This window comes from Myotis lucifugus, unplaced genomic scaffold (assembly GCF_000147115.1).
Source record: "Myotis lucifugus unplaced genomic scaffold, Myoluc2.0 scaffold_136, whole genome shotgun sequence".
Classification (NCBI taxonomy): domain Eukaryota; kingdom Metazoa; phylum Chordata; class Mammalia; order Chiroptera; family Vespertilionidae; genus Myotis; species Myotis lucifugus.
Window position 1 is genome coordinate 2,892,359 of NW_005871184.1, and position 18,316 is coordinate 2,910,674.

At 40.7% G+C, this 18,316-nt stretch overlaps 1 protein-coding gene across 1 annotated transcript in view; it reads right to left on the bottom strand.

The window, feature by feature from the left end:
- The window catches only part of SLC4A4 (solute carrier family 4 member 4), a 329,830-nt gene that overhangs the window by 105,235 nt on the left and 206,279 nt on the right, over nt 1-18,316 (bottom strand). The window lies entirely within an intron of this gene.

An 18,316-nucleotide genomic window follows, 5' to 3' on the forward strand; every position in this document is an offset into this window, starting at 1 on the left:
GGATGGTAACTGTGTGATGATGGAAAAGTTATATATATACAAGTGATATGCATCATATGTAGCTAATTGAGAAATCTTCCATTTTCCACTCCGATCTTAGTTCTCCTGTCCTCTTCTATGAAAGCAGTTTGCATATTTTAGGTTTTCTATAACTGCTATTTAATGTTAATAACCATTTCCTGGGCTAACCATTTGATTAACCCCATGTCCTCCTAATCTCCTTACCATCACCCTCAGAGCTACAGCATCACCTGGTAAGTAGGTCCAGGATATCATATCAGTCAGTAGGCAGGTATTTAAACTCTACCTCCTTTTTCTCTGCTGTTATTAGCACATGTTATAATAAGTATATCTGTAATACAGTCTCATTTATAACCAGTACTCATGGTTTGTCATTTGAACCTGATTTATTAGAAGGCAATTCTACAGGCTGTCCTTAGTACAAGTAATATTTTAAAAATCATCTATATTTAAGTATACTTTCTCATTATTTTTACAAAGCTTATCCCTACTGTTACTGCATTTCATGCATTCTTTTTTTCTCCAGAAGAATAACTCTAGTCTTCCAATCTGTATTCATTTTCAATTGACCCTGCCTAATGACTCATGTTCATAAGCTAACATTCACCTGTTTTCCAGAGCAAAGAGCTTATTCCTGGCTTTTGTATTGGTATCCTTTCCCCTCTGCTTATCTTCTTCCTATCTTATTTTCTCTTCTTCCTACTGACTTTGTCCCCTTCCATTCTCTTTGGAAATTGTCAGCTCTTATTCTATAAAAAAAAAAATACTCATCTGGTAAGCTCAAAAATCATTCCAGGTCACCCTAGTACAGTGATGGCGAACCTATGACACGCGTGTCAGAGGTGACATGCGAACTCATTTTTTTTGGTTGATTTTTCTTTGTTAAATGGCATTTAAATATATAAAATAAATATCAAAAATATGTCTTTGTTTTACTATGGTTGCAAATATCAAAAAATGTCTATATGTGACACGGCACCAGAGTTAAGTTAGGGTTTTTCAAAATGCTGACACGCCGAGCTCAAAAGGTTCACCATCACTGCCCTAGTACCATGTCCTTCCATTGCAAAGATACCTGTGTTAGTAGTAAAGTAGAGTCACCATACTTACCAGTTTGCTTTGGACAGTCCCAGTTTACTCTCACTGTCCTGGTGTAATTGTTAATATTACCTTTTTTCATTCTGAAAGTATCCTAGACTATGAAAACATTATACCGTCACCTTACATATTAATCTCATGAAGGCTGACTCTTGAGCAGTACCTAAGACATGGCATTGAATATGCTGTGAAAACTTAAATTTCAAGAAATTTGAAAGAATGAGGGAAATAAGCTTAGCTCAAATAGTATCTGAGTAAAGTATTTCTCTGGAGTATGGATTTATTCATTTACTATATGCAAACAATATTAGTTATTAGGATAGAAGAAAGTGTTCTTTCACTCACCATGAGTAAGATATTTCTGCCTCTGCCCACTCCCTTCCTCTACACCTTGGAAAAAGTGACCAATTTGATGGATTAAAGTTTAGCAAACTTATTGGGACTTTCTTTTAATGGAAGGGTACAGTGCCTTGAAAGCAAGAAGCAAGCTGACTACTTTCTCTTACAGCAAGACAAGTTCATCCGCGTGGCTGGTTGGATTTGTTGACTCAGAGTCTGTTTCATAGACTCAACTATATTTCTCAGTCATAACACAACTATGAATCCCAATCATGACATAGAAAACAAATATACTATGCTGGTCATGTTCTATTTCTAATCTGAATGACAATTATGCAGGTGTGTTCACATTGAGGAAAATCATCAAGTAGATTTATAATATATATAAATGTGTGTGTGTGTGTGTGTGTGTGTGTGTGTAAATCACATGCATGGTTTACTTCAATAAAATAATTATAGTACAATGAGATTTTTAATACATAAACTATGATTTCATTGCAAATCTGGCTTACATGTAGTACTCCCTTGGCAAGAATCCCATACAGAAATCAAGGAAAGTGAAAAACTAAAACCATATTCCATGGTGATAACTCATACTTTACAAACTTTTGTAAAGATTAGAAGAGATCAGAGGTAAAATTCTAGGCAATATACCTAAAAATGTGGGCTCACTCCTCCCTTCTTATTAGTTTCTCCAACATAGAGAGTAAACCTCCCTACTGCCTTCTCTCTTCCTACAGTGCATGTCAGCACGTACCACCTGAATGTGCTCTGTCTGAAATGATGTATTCCTGCCTTTATCTTCCAATGGTATACACACCCTAATATCCCACCACTACTCAACATAAATATAATATAACCTAATCAAGTATACTTTCCTCAGGTTAAAATTAGCCTCCAACAGGGCTGGGATAAAGATACAGGCCATCACGAGGGACCTTGTAAAAACTAATCCCTGGGATCATTTTGAAATAGATTTGACCTACCGAGAACTATGTGAATCTATTTGGAGCAAACCTACAGTCTCAAACTCTGGGGATCCTGGAGTATGATAGTTGGAGACCAGTTCATTACCCACAGATGGCTTCTATGGTTAATTAAAGACTGTCCCTATCTCCCATCCTCCCCCCACTTTCCAGTAGTTCCCAGCTAAGGAAAAAAAGGACTGATCTTTATTAATCAAATTCTAAGTCCATTAGCCTACACCTCCTTTTCTCCAGGTACTGAGAAAACAGTTCTTCTTAATGAAAGCTCTGTTCTGGTCTTGCTTTGTAATAGGGAATTTACTGTACAAAGAGGAAGCCTACTCTTGAGTTCCAAGTATAAGGAAGCCTGCTTTGCTTCTAGGCTCTTTATAGCTATCAAGATGAGACAGATCTTCTGCCTAGTTCCTCAGGATTCTGCTTTGGGGTTTGCAGGGAAAACTTTAGCCAATAATACAGGTTTCCTTTGATTTTCTGTGTATACATTTCCCCTGATGATCTTCAGAGAGAGTGTTGGGCAGAGGATAGGGTTTGGGTGTTCCTGAACAGCCTGGACAAACACCATCGTAAACACACCCCAGCATTCTATTCCTAAATCTTACTTCTTTAGTGTAAATTGTATGATGGCTGAACTAGGAAATGGCAGAAGGGAAAAGATAAGGACTGCTGTTTTATAAGCTTACCCCAGTATTGCCTTTTATTCCAAGACCATGTAAGAAGAATTATCTTAAAACTTTTATGTTAAATAAGGATATTCTTTGTCTAAAATATTTTCATTGATTTTGAGAGAGAGGGAGGAAGGAAGAGGAAGAAAGAGAAACATGATGTGAGAGTGGAACATCGATCAGCTGCCTCCTGCATGACCCCTACCAGAGACAGAGCCTGCAGCCTGGGCAAGGGCCCTGACTGGGAATCCAACCATCAATCTTTTGGTGCGTGGGACAACACCCAACCAACTGAGCCACACCGACCAGGGCAACGAGGATATTCTCTACTCATCCCTCCAGCTAATTTGTGGGATAGGGCATTTTTTGGTGTGACTATAAACATTTTTTGTTTTGTTTTTAATGGAGTTCTGATTGCCCTGTAGGTTATCTCCAAGTTGTGATTTAGAAGAATATTTCCAATGGGTAAATTTAAAAGCCATTAACCCAATGTCTAACAGGCCTAAAAAGACCTATTGCTTGATTGCCTACAGAATCCAAAATTTAGGCAATCACTTATAATGCTATTAGTACCAAACATTTATGATAAGTTCTGAGATTTCCAGAGTGTATAAAATATGAAAGTGTGCAAACAAAATCACTTAATAAGATAAGAGGCCAAAAGGCTTGGTGGTTACATGTTTTTATTTTTCAATTTCTCTCCTACTTTCACATATTCCATCTTAAAATTCAAAATGAAAACAGTCCCCTGAGGGTGAACATTTGATTTTCTAATTTTTCCTTCCAAATATAGACATCTTACCACCATAAATGCAAATCATTCTACAAAGTAGCACATTTACAAATAGCTATTAAACTAAATATAACATTAAGTACAATCCATCAGTTCTGATTTCCTAAATAAAATGAAATTTCAAGTACTGACCTAGTTTAAAATGCAACTTGTCAAAATCTCTAGTCACATCTTCTCTTGTCTTATATCATTAAAAAATAATACTGTCACTGTTTATAGCTATTTACAGTTTTTAAATTTTATTTTATTTATTTGTTGTAGAGATAGAGAAAGGGAGAGAAGGAGGGAGAGGAGAAGGGAGGGAAGAAAGAAAGATGGAGATGGAGATGGAGATGGAGATGGAGATGGAGATGGAGATAGAGATGGAGATAGAGATGGAGATAGAGAGAGAGAGAGACAGAAAGAGAGAGAAAAAGAGAGAGAGGGGGGTAGAGAGAAACATCGATTTTTTTGTTCCACTTATTTATGCATTCATCGGTTGTTTCTTGTATGTGCCCTGACCGGGGATCGAACACACAACCTTGGTGTATCAGGAAGACACTTAAACCAATGGAGCAACCCGTCCAGGGCAAGTATTTACAGTTTTTTAAATACTTTCACATTTATTATCTTATTTGAATTCTTACAGTAAGTTTATGACAAATATATTATTAAACCATCTTATGGATAAGAGTTCAAAAAGTTAAGGAACTTCATGAAACTCAAAAGCTAACTAACCAAGCCAGGATGGAAATTCTAACCTTTCATGCTCTGTCTACCTCACTATACTGTGAGACTCTGATATTGCTGTGAATATATTTTACTACCTACAAAGTATAGAAGACATTGTCCTGAAATCTCTGAAGCTTTTCTACAACCCAATGTTAAGCATCTACACTGGCTTGGGCTCTGTACAAATAACCTTGAAAATTTGTAATGACCATATTTTAAAGCACTTAACAGTATTTAATTGCATAAAATAAAATACGTCAGAGAAACAGGGAAAGCAGAAAACCAAAATAAAGAGAACAGCACTTTAAAAAGTATTTAAAGAAAATCAAGAACCTGCAAACTCTAAGTGGTAAGTGAGTTAGCTAATATTTTTTTAAGTTCTTTTTCCTCTTTCACCGTTGTGTCATGAACGCATATGTAAAGGTGGGTCACCTGCTTTATGGATCAAGGAAAGAGACTTGAAATACTTATTAATATTAATTACTTGGTGGGAAATGCCACCTACCTAGATTCCACTTTAATACTAATTACAGATTATACCTCCAAACTTTAGCCAAGAATTACTGGGAGAATATGCCTGACCCTGACTCCCCCTACTTACCCTGACTTTGTGCTACAACAGCACCTTAGCCTTCCCTCTGAGCTTATAGTTATCATAATGCATTCATTGATTGACTCGGCTATGACTCTTATTAAGCTACTAGTGGCCCAGTGCACAAATTCATGCATGGGGGGGGGGGGTAGATTCCCTCAGCCCAGCCTGCACCCTCTCCAATCTGGGACCCCTTGGGGGAATCCCTATGGGAATCCTTGTGGGAACTGGCCTAAACTGGCGGTTGGACATCCCTCTCGCAATCTGGGACCTCTGGCTCCTAACTGCTCACCTTCCTGCCTGCCTGATCACCCCTAACCTCTTTGCCTGCCTGCCTGATAGCCCCTAACTGCCTCTGTCTGCCTGCCTGATCGTCCCCAACTGCTCTCCCCTGCCTGCCTAATCTCACCCCCAACTGCCTCTGGCTGTCTGATCACCCCTAATTGCCCTCCCCTGCCGACCTGATCTCGCCCCCAACTGACCTCCCCTGCTGGCCTGGTTGGCCCCAAATGCCCTCCCCTGCCGGCCTGATCTCCCCCAGTCTCTGTCTCTCTTTGTTTTTCTCAGCAGTCCTCCAGACTTCCCTGCCTCCCTGTCTCCCTCTTCCTCTTTCCCGGCTGGGAGGGGGTGGGGCCAGTGGGGGCAGCTCCACCCTCTGCCCGCCCTCCCTTCCATCCAGGCCTCTTCAGGCCCAGTCTGTTTTGTTTCCTCATTCTGAGAGAGACTCCAAGAACGAGCTGGGAGGGAGGGAAAGAAAGGGATAAAAGGCTGTGAGCTGGTAGGCGCTGTGTGTGTGTCTGTGTGTGTGTGCAGTTGTGAGTGAGTGTGAGTGCCAGCTCCGCCTCCCCCATCCCCATCTCCGCTGCCACAAATCCCCACCCACCAGAGCCTGCTGCGTGCGCAGTCTAGACATTAGGTAGAGCCTCCTGTCATTGTTGATGTGACGGACCCAGGGTTTTTATATATTAGGATAAGTACCTTTTATATATTAGGATAAGTAAGTACTTAAGTACCCTATAAAAGGAAAGCATGTATCATTCAACTCTGTTTCCCCAGTGCCTTATAAAGGCACCGCCTTGTGATAAGTGTTCACTAAACACTTGTTAAATGTCTGCTTTCCACGTGACCACACCTGTACGATTCATCCTTACACTCTGCCTAAATACAAGCAACACTGAAAGTGCCTTTCTTCAAATGCCCAGTGTTCCCTCACACCAAAAGCAAAAGTTTCACAGATACTGCTGAATAACAGATGTGCCAGTGCTAATTTGGCTGAGCACCAAAAATATCTGTGCCCTGAGTTTGCACTCTATTTTAACCTAAGCAACAGTTGCTAGGAAGACCATAGAGTTACTTACCTTCTGCATTTAGCCTCTTTAGTCTAGTCAGGTTGATCATAGTGCATTTACATGTTGCAGGTAATATGTAAAAAGTTCCTAATATAGTATCTGACATAGCATGGTGAATATTCAATAAACAGTAACAATGATTGTTATCATGTTAGAGTTTTAATATAATTCTAGAATATACAGAAAACAGATGATGTGGCAAAATAAAATGTTTCTCTCTCAAAGGAATAAAGTTGCATTGGCACCACATTTAGTTCAGATATACAATTCTCTGAATTACAGATAGGAACCTCTTTCCTCAGTTTACAGCAGACTTATAAATGTATACTCATCCAAGTAGAGTATCTCTCTAGGTAAGTTAATTCTACCAAGCATATAAATGCATGAGTTTCAACTTGAGATGGTCACAGAAATATTCAGATAGACTGGATGGGTAGCTCAGGGGAGCTATACTGTAAAATGAATATAATCCCTTGCAATAATGGCACCACTTTACCTGCATTCCCCCATATGACATACCATGTCTCTGAATGACTGTTTTCAGCAGCAAAAAAACCCATGATGAAAATGTTTTACTTCTAACCCTCACCCTACCTATTAATATCTAAAAAGCAGCATCTGTTTACATTCTTCCCCCTGCCACCCCAAAAAGAAAGATCCTAAACATAGGGTTCCTTTCTTCTTTCTCCTCCAAACTCTACAGCTGCCACTGGGAGAAGGGGCTGCAGAAGGAACAACCACATGAAGACAAAACAAACAATAAAAACCCTAAAACTTAGCATCACGGAGTTAGTGACTTAAAAGAGAAAGTTATAGTTTAAGGGAAATGTTTTGTGTGCATTCCCTTTTGCACACATCCCAAAAGGGTTGTTAATAAAGTACAAAGACAACTCTTTAAAAGCAAAAGGCTCAAGGGAAGTGAGGTGGGAGGGTGGAATCATCTACGGCAATCGAGGCAACCAAGGGTGTTGAAAGGTAAGGGCTTGACAAACACCAATACAGAACGCTTTTCTCGTGCAGGAACTGAGAAAATACTACCCACCGCCCCATGTGCTCCACTCCAAATCAGCCCACGAGCCGGGTAAAGCCCTGCCCTTGGCACCATGTGACCCTTGGAGCTGGTGCTTCAGGCTTCACACCTTCTACTTAAAGAGAAAAAGCAGGGCTCTTTTCAAAGAACAGAGCAGCAGTTCTGAACTTGGTGACCAGCGGCTTCATGGGAGTTTTGCAATTACAAGTATTTTGTGTGTGTGTGTACCTGAACAACTATTGTGCTTTTTGTGTGTGTGTGTACCTGAACAACTATTGTGCTTTTCTCTGGTGAAAGCATCCATCGTTTCATTCCAAACTCAAATGGATCCTTGACATGGAGAAAGCTTAAGATCACTGCATTTGAACTGAAACAATACCCAACGAAGGCCAACACTGCTGATCTCTACGGTTAAGATCTTTACACAGATTTCATACTGGAAGTTTTTTGTAGCCCAAGGAATGGGCAATTTGAACATTCTAAGCACTAAAGGAAGAGATACACAGAATACTACAATGGGGAAAGAAAAGACCACCCTTCTACTCTACATCAAGCATGTCAAACTCACGACCGGCAGGCCACAGGGGGCCCATAGTGAATATTTTTGCTGCCCAGCCAATATAATAGTATGTAAGAAACGTTTTAATAAAAATTTTGTAACTTCATTTTTACAATATCCTGTTATACATAATTATTAATAACGAGCTACAACATTCACTAATGACTGATTACTATAATCGCGTTGCATTCATTTCCCTTATGTGCCTTATGCGCAGGCTCACCATTACTCTCCACTAATACCAGCAGCGAATATTTTAGCAGCTGATTGCCACGTCTTTAGTCTTGGACTGACTTGTTTGGTGTGCGCAACAGGAAATATTTCGCTTTTGGAGAACAAGAAAAATAGGTTTATTTGCATTACACTTATTAATTTGTACAGTTATTCAATGTCTGGTAGTTAATGTTAGAGAAAAAAATTTATTAAGACTTATTTTATTTTTATTAAACTGTTCTATTATTTTATGTTAACGATTACTCATTTATTTCAGCCCTTTGTATTCAGCATGTCTCTATCGAAATAAACCTACGTTTCTATGAAAATTGAAGCTTTTGGTTTTTTTGCGGCCCACATAAACTTAAACCTTATTTGGCCCGTGGTAGCCTTTGAGTTTGACATGCTTGCTCTAGATGCTTATCACACGAAGGACATGTTCCCCAGATGATTCTTGCAGAATACTAGAACTAGAAGGGACCTAGTGTCAGCAGGACAGAGGCCCTCTTCAGAGCCCTTCTCTACTTCTGTTCCCCCCACATCACTGGGATAGAAACCACTTTTAAAAAATCACCCATGAAAATAATATTTTTAAAAAGCCATTGAGTGAAAGTGGTGAAACGGAGAAGTACTTTCCACTCAGCTCATCAAATGTGGTGGCCAAACTCAGCCTGTAAAACTAACAAGTGGACATAGTCTTAAGACCTGTCTGGTGGACGCTTTAATATCTGATTACTTGGGTTCTAATAAGAAATTGCCAATAACATGTCCATCCACAGAGAGGCAAGGGAGGTAAAGCACACAACCTATTGACTTTCAAATGGCTGCTAGCCGTTCTCTGAGAATTTAATACTATCCACCGGGAAACTGAAACCAGGACCTTTCAGGGCTGGGATGTACAAGGAACCATATGGCCCCAGCAGAACACCGCAAACAGGCAGCTGTGTGGCTGTAATTAAATCTGTAGTAGCCGTGCTACTATTTATTTAGCAGATTTTTTAAACATACCCTTCACTGAGATCTCTGAGATCATGAACGAAATTAGAACAATAGAAAACACGGAAGAAGCAGAAAAAATAAATCAAAGGGAAACTAAAATTCTGACCCAAGAGTAGGCAACAGTATACAAAACTCCCCTGAGAGGGTCTTCATTTTACCTGGTAGGCTCTGCTAGGCACCAGCAGGTTATGATCACTTCATTGACATGAGTATTGAGCCAGAGGGCCTGTTCATGCCTTTGTTCGTGGTACACCCCAGTGCAAAGTTATACCTCTTTTTTGAACTTTGAATTGTTGAATCCCCATGTGCCATTCATTTGATATTCATCAAATTAGAACATCTTAAAAGAACTCAAAGACTGTCTAATCCAATACCCCACCAATGACCTAATATTCCTAACACCCAATATTCCTAACCTACAGTCATTGGCTTCTTCTTGAAAGTAACAGTAAAAGACAGAATCATTTGCCCAGCTGGTGTTGCTCAGTGGTTGAGCAATGACCCATAAACCAAGAGGTCACTGGTTCAATTCCTGATCAGGGCACATGCCCAGATTACGGGCTCGAATCCCCAGTAGGGGGGCATTGTGCAGGAGGCAGCTGATCAATGATTTTTCTCATTGATGTTTCTATCTCTCTGTCTCTTTCCGTTCCTCTTTCTAAAAATCCTATATAATAAAAGCCTAATATGCAAATTGTCTCCTCGGGCAGTCATTGGACCGGGAGTTCAACTGCTCGCTATGACATGTGCTGACCACAAGGGGGCGCACAGCATCTTCATGTGGGGACTCGGGCACTGTGACTCAGGCCCAGGGGGGCACGCGAGTACCTGGGGACCCAGGTGCTGCCTAGGGCCCAGAGGTCAGCTGGGACCTGCCCTTCCACGCCAGATCCTCACACTTCAATCACCAGTAGGCTTAGAAACTGTACCCATGCACAAATTTCGGGCACCAGGCCTCTAGTAAAATCAATAAAAACATATTTTTAAATTATTTTTTAAAAAAGACAAAAGCATTTAATTCAAGAATTAATCCACTGTCACCTCTGTCCACTACCCAGCTCCTGGCAGGATTTATGCTCCCTTCTCTGGGCTAAGACACCCACCACCCTACATTATTTACTGATTTGTCTCACAGTCTGTCATCAGAAGCTCTGAAAGGCAGAAACGGTATGCTGTTCCCTAATAAAGTTTACTGCAAAGGAATTCAATGCTTCTTAAGTAAGCTAGCAATACTGCTCTAGTTCCTATCTAACTCACCTTTATGTTAGATTAAACACTGCCTCCATAAAACATGACCTGCTATTCACTGTCTAGAGCAGCCGTGGGCAAACTACGGCCCGCGGGCCGGATCCAGCCCGTTTGAGATGAATAAAACTAAAAAAAATAAAAAGACCGTACCCTTTCATGTAATGATGTTTACTTTGAATTTATATTAGTTCACACAAACACTCCATCCATGCTTTTGTTCGGCCCTCCGGTCCAGTTTAAGAACCCATTGTGGCCCTCGAGTCAAAAAGTTTGCCCACCCCTGGTCTAGAGCAACAGACAGTGAAGCTATTCTTTCACCAAAGGGAACCATCTCACCATTGTAGTTACCATAACTGTAAGCTCTCAACTGTTTACGAATAACGGGCACCTTTCAAAAGTCTAAACCTGATGAGTCATAGACTTTATGCCCAAATAAAGTAGGAATTTCACATTATTTACATCATGGTTTGAACGTAAATACCTTACATTTATTCTTGTTAAAGTCTGTGTGGTTTCAGCCTGTCAAGATCATTCTCCATCATGATTCTATCATTTAAAATTTAGATGGCTAACCTTGTCCAATTTATGTCCGCTGAGAATCTGATAAGCATGCATTGTGGCTCAATCCAAATTGCTAATAAATCTGCTCAGCTGGGCAGTACAAGCTAAAAAGTGACATTAAAAACTCCTTCCACATTTACATTGGTCATTAACCCACACACTTTGAATACAATTATTTTCTAGCTAAGAATCCTGTGATGGTCACACAGCCCTCAGTTCATCAAAGTGCTTATAACAACATCATCATGGATACCTTACTATAATCAAGTGTCCTGCTCATGCAAATAAAGTGATATATAAATACACTTATGTCCATTTACTCAACACATGTAGCAATGACTTAGATCATAGGTCGGCAACCTTTTTTTTTTTGAAAGGTTAAATTAGGCTTTACAGGCAACATACAGTTTCTGTCACATATTCTTTTTTTTTTAACAACTCTTTAAAACTGTAACCATTCTTAGCTTGCCAGCCTTACAAAAGCAGGCTTCTGGCAGGCTATGATCCATAAGCAGCAGTTTGCCAGACATCATCTCTTCAATTTTGAAGCAAATGGTCTATTGGTGAAGACAAACATGTTTACCAAAAATTAAAATAGGCACTTATTTGATGACTAGAGGCCTGGTACACAAATTCGTGCATGAGTGGGGTCTAACCGGCCCACCCTGATCGGGGCCGATGGGGGCCAGGCCAGTGGGGGAGAAGGGGCCACAGGAGGTTGGCCGCCAGCCCCGCCCCCCATCATGGCCCAATTGGGGCAGGGCCAGGAGGGGGAGGGCCTCGGGAGGTTGGCTGGCCCCATCCCTGATGGGAGGGGCCTGATCTGGGGCAGGGCTGGCGGGGGTGGGGGGGTCTGCAGGCAGTTTGAGGGGAACCAGTCGGGGCCCCGATCAGGCCGGTTGGCCGCTTCAGTGTACAGTCATAGTGACCAGTCATTCTGGTCGTTCTGTCATTCCGGTCACTTGGCTTTTATATAAATACTAGAGGCCCGGTGCACAAAAATTTGTGCACTCGGGGGGGGAAGGGGGGTCCCTCAGCCCGGCCTGTGCCCTCTCGCAGTCTGGGACCCCTCAGGAGATAACGACCTGCTGGCTTAGGCCTGCTCCTGGGTGGCAGAGGGCAGGCCTAATCCCTAGGTGCAGCCCCTGGTCAGGCTCAGAGCAGGGTGGATTGGGAGGTTGCGATGCCACCCTCAGTCACACTCAGGGTAGGGCTGATTGGGGGGTTGGGGCACCACCCCCTGTCACACTCAAGGCTGGGTCGATGGGGAGGTTGCAGCGCCACCCCCTGTGATGCACAGAGCAGGGCCAATCAGGGGGTTGGGGCGCTGCCCCCTGTCATGCTGATCTGGTGCCAGGAGGCCTCGCGGCTCCGCTGATCCCGGTGCTGGGAGGCATATTACCCTTTTACTATATAGGATAGAGGCCTGGGGGCCAGCTGGTTTGCCCTGAAGGGTGTCCTGGATCAGGGTGGGGGTCCCCACTGGGGTGCCTGGCCAGCCTGGATGAGGGGATGATGGCTGTTTGCAGCTGGTCACACACCCTTCAGGGTGGGGGTCCCCACAGGGGTGCCTGGCCAGTCTGGGTGAGGGGCTGAGGGCTGCTTTCAGGCTGACTGAAGCTCCCAACCGCTCCTTTTTTTTCTTTTGTTTTTTCTTCTGGGCCAGCTTTAGCTCTGGCTCTAGCTCTGAGGCTTCCGCTGCTGGTTTGTTTGCAGTTCTATAATCGAAACAATGTATAACTTCAGCTCTGAGATCCCAGCCGGCTATATTTGTTAGAATGTTTCAAACTGCCAGCTAAGAGGCCGGCAAGTCAGGCGGGGAACGTTGGTGTCTGCAGTCACTGGAGCAAGCAAGCCTCCTGTTCGCTTCCAGCTGCCTGGCTGCCGGCCGCCATCTTGGCTGACAGTTAATTTGCATAAGGATACGCTGATTAGCCAATGGGAAGGGTAGCGGTCGTACGCCAATTACCATTTTTCTCTTTTATTAGTGTAGATAAATAGTTGTAGTAGGTGCCATGATAGAAAAGCATAATGTGCAAAGAGAGCCTATCAAAGCAGACTCTAGCCTAAACAGAGGAGTCACAGGAAACTTCCCTGAAGAGGTGACATTAACTGAGAAATAATGGGTGAACTCCAGTTGCCTGGGCAGAGAGAGAACTTCAGTCAGAGGAAACAGCATGTGCAAAGGGCCCAAGGTAGCGGAGGAGACTGCCACACTCCTGTACCTGAGAGAACACTGTGTCATCACAGTAGTCAGCAAGGGAGAGAGGCGGGATAACAAAGGGCTCTGGGGGCCATACTAAGGATTCTGGGCTCATTGCAAAGGCAGTGGTGACCGACAAACAATGTTAAGCTGTGAGCAACAACCTCTCTACAATCCAGTGCAGAGCCTGTCTTACATGATCTGTATACCCTCACAGTGCTTTATTGGCTTTCCACACTCTCAGGTTTAAAAATCATAGTTGTATGAAAAAAAACCTTTTTAAATTTAAAAATATATAAAATATCAATTATAATGGTTTATATGAAGGTAAAAGTAATTCTTACTGTACTACTATAGACTGGCTAGTGGCTTATTACTTTCAGAAAAGAGGAAGGGAAAGAGAAAACACCACTACAAAATTTTACATGTATATGCCTAGGAAACAATTTAATATAAAATCATTCTAAATTAAGATCTATTCTGATAAAAATTTTAAAATACCCCAGTATTCTAATTTGCTTTTTCTTGAACCACTCCAAAAATTAAATATATATATTGCCTCACTTATTTTACTTGTTTCATTTTCCCCTATTTTGTCTCATAGTTTATCCTGTTCCTCTATTCACAAGAAGGCAGGAGAACAGGGTAGGGAGAGGAAAGTAATATTTTTAAAACACTAATTAATTTGTGCTTGCTGTACACACATTATCTCTTTTTATTTTCATAAGAACATGAAATATAAGTTTTTACCCACTTTTTTTAAGGCTCAGAGACATTACGTACCTGCACAAGATAACTCAGCTGGTAGGGAAGGAAGCTAGGATTTGAACCAACATCTCTAGGGTTAAAAACCCAGGCTTTTCTTCTACATTGAGCAAAACACATTTCCTATTATCCAGAAAACTCTGAAAGGACACTACATTTTTATTCCTTTTATTTAAATCTCCTATATTATTCTTTCCACACTGAGGCATTCCAAGGTAAGAATTTAGATCAAGAAGGCATAGCTAAAAGGAAGGTAATGTATCCCATAGCATGGTTCAGACCATGAAGGCACAGAATATATAAGCATTAGAAAAATGAAGTCCCTAGTATAGCATTAGGCAGGGGTAGGGAACCATTTTTCTGCCAAGGGCCATTTGGATATTTATAACATCACTCGAGTGCCATACAAAATTATCAATTTAAAAATAAGCCTGCTATATTTGGTCAAACGTTTAATTAACTAACCCCTAATGCCTTGCCAGGGCCAGACCAAATGATTTTGCCAGCCTTATAAGGACTGTGGGCTGGACATTCCCCACCCTTGCATTAGAGTAAAAGTTTTTTATTTTCATTTATTCTGGTTTTTCATTTTAATAAAACCTGCATGTTGTGCTACATCAACACACCTTTTAAAAATGAAAAACTATAGAGAATGTTTACAAATATAACTGGAAACCTAAATGTGACATGAATCCAGGTCTTTCAAAACACTAACGGCACTTCATTCCCTTAGCACTTCATTCAGAGAGTTCCACAAAGACATGCAGACATAGAAACAATGTGGCCATCAGCCCAAGAAAATCCCTCCATGACACATTTTTACAGATGTTTGCATAATGTCCTGATGAAAAAACTACTCCTTGAGAAGTCCTCACTCTGAAAAAGAGTTTCACAACTATTTTAAGTAGTTGTGGCAATTGTTATTTTTCTAAACAAAGATTTTCCTTCCAGAATGTAGTGTCTGAGGATGCCTTCTCAGAGATCATAATTCAACAAGGCAATAAATCATGCACTTAGTTTTTCTTCATACAATGTAAAGGTAACTTATTGAAATTTCTGGAATTCCCCTCATTTATTTCTCAGTATCACAAACAAGCTGATATTGAAACACGTTTCATTTGAGAAACAATGAGTAATGCAGTCAAAGACACTATGAGAAGAGATAAAATTCTTTCAGCTCTGACCAAAAGGTTTTTCTGAAACATAGTTGGATTTCAACTTGACTTGTTCTTTTTTATTTTCAATAACGTACTTGGATCTTTATCATAATGCAGTCCTTAGATTTAAACTATATGAAAAATGTGACAAGAAAAAGGGTTACAATAATGTATAGAACTAGTAAATTCTATAATGTATCCCATCTATATAATAAAAACCTAAGCGATTGTTAAGGTGGAATGACCAGAACGACCAATCACTATGATGCACACTGACCACCAGGGGGCAGATGCTCAATGCAGGAGCTGCCCCCTGGTGGTCAGTGCACTCCCACAGGGGGAGTGCTGCTCAGCCAGAAGCCGGGCTCAAGGCTGGCGAGTGCAGCCACGGTGGTAGGAGCCTCTCGCACCTCAGCAGCAGCACTAAGAAGCAGTGAGCTGAGCGGTAAGGAGCAAGCAGGCAGGCAGTAAGGAGCGAGGGATCCTGGATAGTGAGAGGAATTGGGCCTAAGCCCACAGGCGGACATCCCCTGAGGGGTCCCGAACTGTGAGAGGGTGCAGGCCGGACTGAGGGACGCCCCCCTACCAGTGCATGAATTTCGTGCACCGGGCCTCTAGTTCAATGATAAATCCTTCCCAGGTTTGATCTGCCTTAACCATAATTTCACACTATCTCATGTCATACAAAATGAAGTGGCTCATGTCTAAAAGTAGAATGTTGGGTAGTGTATGATTTGAAATGTGCCATGCTTGGGAAAACTTAGCAATACCATATCATCTTGCAATAGAACATCTTTCTGTGCTGACAGTTGGCTTTTCCAATATGTCCTTGTGACACGCTACACTTTGTTTTAAATGAAGGAAAAAAAAAGATTTGGTATTTGTTTAAACTATGTCAGTCAGCCAGTTAACTATGTTCATTGAACTTTCATTGTAATAAAAATGTGCAAATGGATTTTAAAAGTGAAAGAGCAAACTATATTTGAAATGTTAACATTTACATGATTGTTCTAGATGAAAAAAAATTAAATGTATGAGATGTACTTCAACCAACTGGTTAACCTAACAAAACACTCTGTCAGTGATCATGCTAAGAAGTTACCAGAATGAAAAGATACGACAATAACAATACTTTGTGAAATTAACTTTCTCTGAGAAACTCTCATAGTCATAGTCATTTTCTTAGCCTTTACTGGTAAAAACAAGAGAGATAGAATAAGTACAAGCTGATTCTCCTCAATTAGTCATCATCATCGTTATTCTCAGAAACTAACTTAAGAGACTCCTGCTTCTGCCTCCTCCTCCTCTGTCTCTCCATCCCCACCTAATAAAGAAGATGAGACACCAAAAAACAATAGCAAAGAAGTGAGTCCCTGTGAAATGACAAATAGTAAGTGCTAGGTGGTGGTAGAAATTTGAGGCAGGAGTGATTAACATGAGCCAGAATGTTCAAGGATGCAAGTAAGGAAAAAGTAGCCCTTGACATAGGTCTTGAAGGAAAGGGAGGCCTTGGAAAAGGGACTCTGGGGTCCAGTGGAAATATGCATGCAGTAACAATACTCATGGAAGGATAGTCAGACATATTTCACTAGAGCACAGGTAGAGCAGTGGAATATAGAAGCCAAGAGCATGAAACCCCAAAGAGCCAAGTTAACAATGGATATTTAAGGAATAAAATCTAACATGGAATTGACTTCCATCCTACCTAATCTTCAAGCAAAACAAAACCAACAATTAAAAGCAGTGGCACATTTAAATAATGAAAATGAGAACGATAATTCGTATAATAATTTAAAGTATATTAAGCACATTCCTTTTCACACAACCACCCTATGGAGAAGGCATAGCATGGAGCAGACTGAGGAATCTCAAAGGTAAGGAGGTGAGCAGGAAGAGACTAACCAAAGAACTTAGATGCATAACCCATGGACACAGACAATAGTGTGGTAAAGACCTGGGGTAAGGGGGATGGGAGCAGGGTGGAGGGAGTCAATGGTAGAAAAAAGGGGGGAGATATGTAATTTACCTTTCAACAATAAAGATAATTTTTAAATGAATTATAAAGCTATATTATGAATCAGGAAACTGAAGTTCAGAGGAGTTAAACTTTAATATGCTCATTTACAGCTTCAATGCTATCTTGTGATCAGCTTAATGAAAAAAGTTTAATAGTAATTGCTTTTTCGTCTTATCAGAAAAAAATATAAAGGTTATAATGTTGTGCATCTATCAGACATAATAATCTAGACGTGAATATATATTTATATTGAAAATAAATACTGAACAGCCTGAAAGTTAGGAACCATAAAATGTTTCAGTGAAGCACAAGTAAGAATTTGTAAATCAAGTAAGTATCTACCGTGGTCCATGGACAGGTCAACCATTTAACTAATCTAATCCACTTTTGCTAATTCTACAGGTAACTCTAACTACAAAAATAAGTTAACATTGAAACCTTGTTGTCTTTCATCAAATATGGGGGATTCTTGGCCCATTATTCAAAGAATTTTAAAAGTCACAGTATTTTCTATTTATTGGATAAACCAAATCACTCACATTGTGTATTGTTAATCTATAGATAGTTACATTCCAATTTATTTTTCACAATTCTTACTTAACTCTTCTACAAGGAAGAATGTTATACTTGGATAAAACTCTTATCTTCTGTTACTTATGTTCTCTAAAATAGAAAGATGCTTCTAAAGTCCCTCACTTCTCTTTTTTTTCCTCTAGTTTTTTTTTTTTTAAATCCTCATCAGAGGATATGTTTTTCATTGATTGTAGGAGAGAGGAAGGGAGAGGGAGAAAGAGAAACATTGATGTGAGAGAGAAACATCAATCGATTGCCCTCAGTATGCACCCTGACTGGGGACTGAACCGAAATTGGGCATGTGCCCTGACGGGAATCTAATCTGCCACCTTTTGTGCACAGGATGATGCTTGTCTAACCAACTGAGCCACACCATTCAGGGCCCTCGTTTCTCTTTGATTGATGATTCCAACCACACAATTGGCTTGTCTTTCATTGAA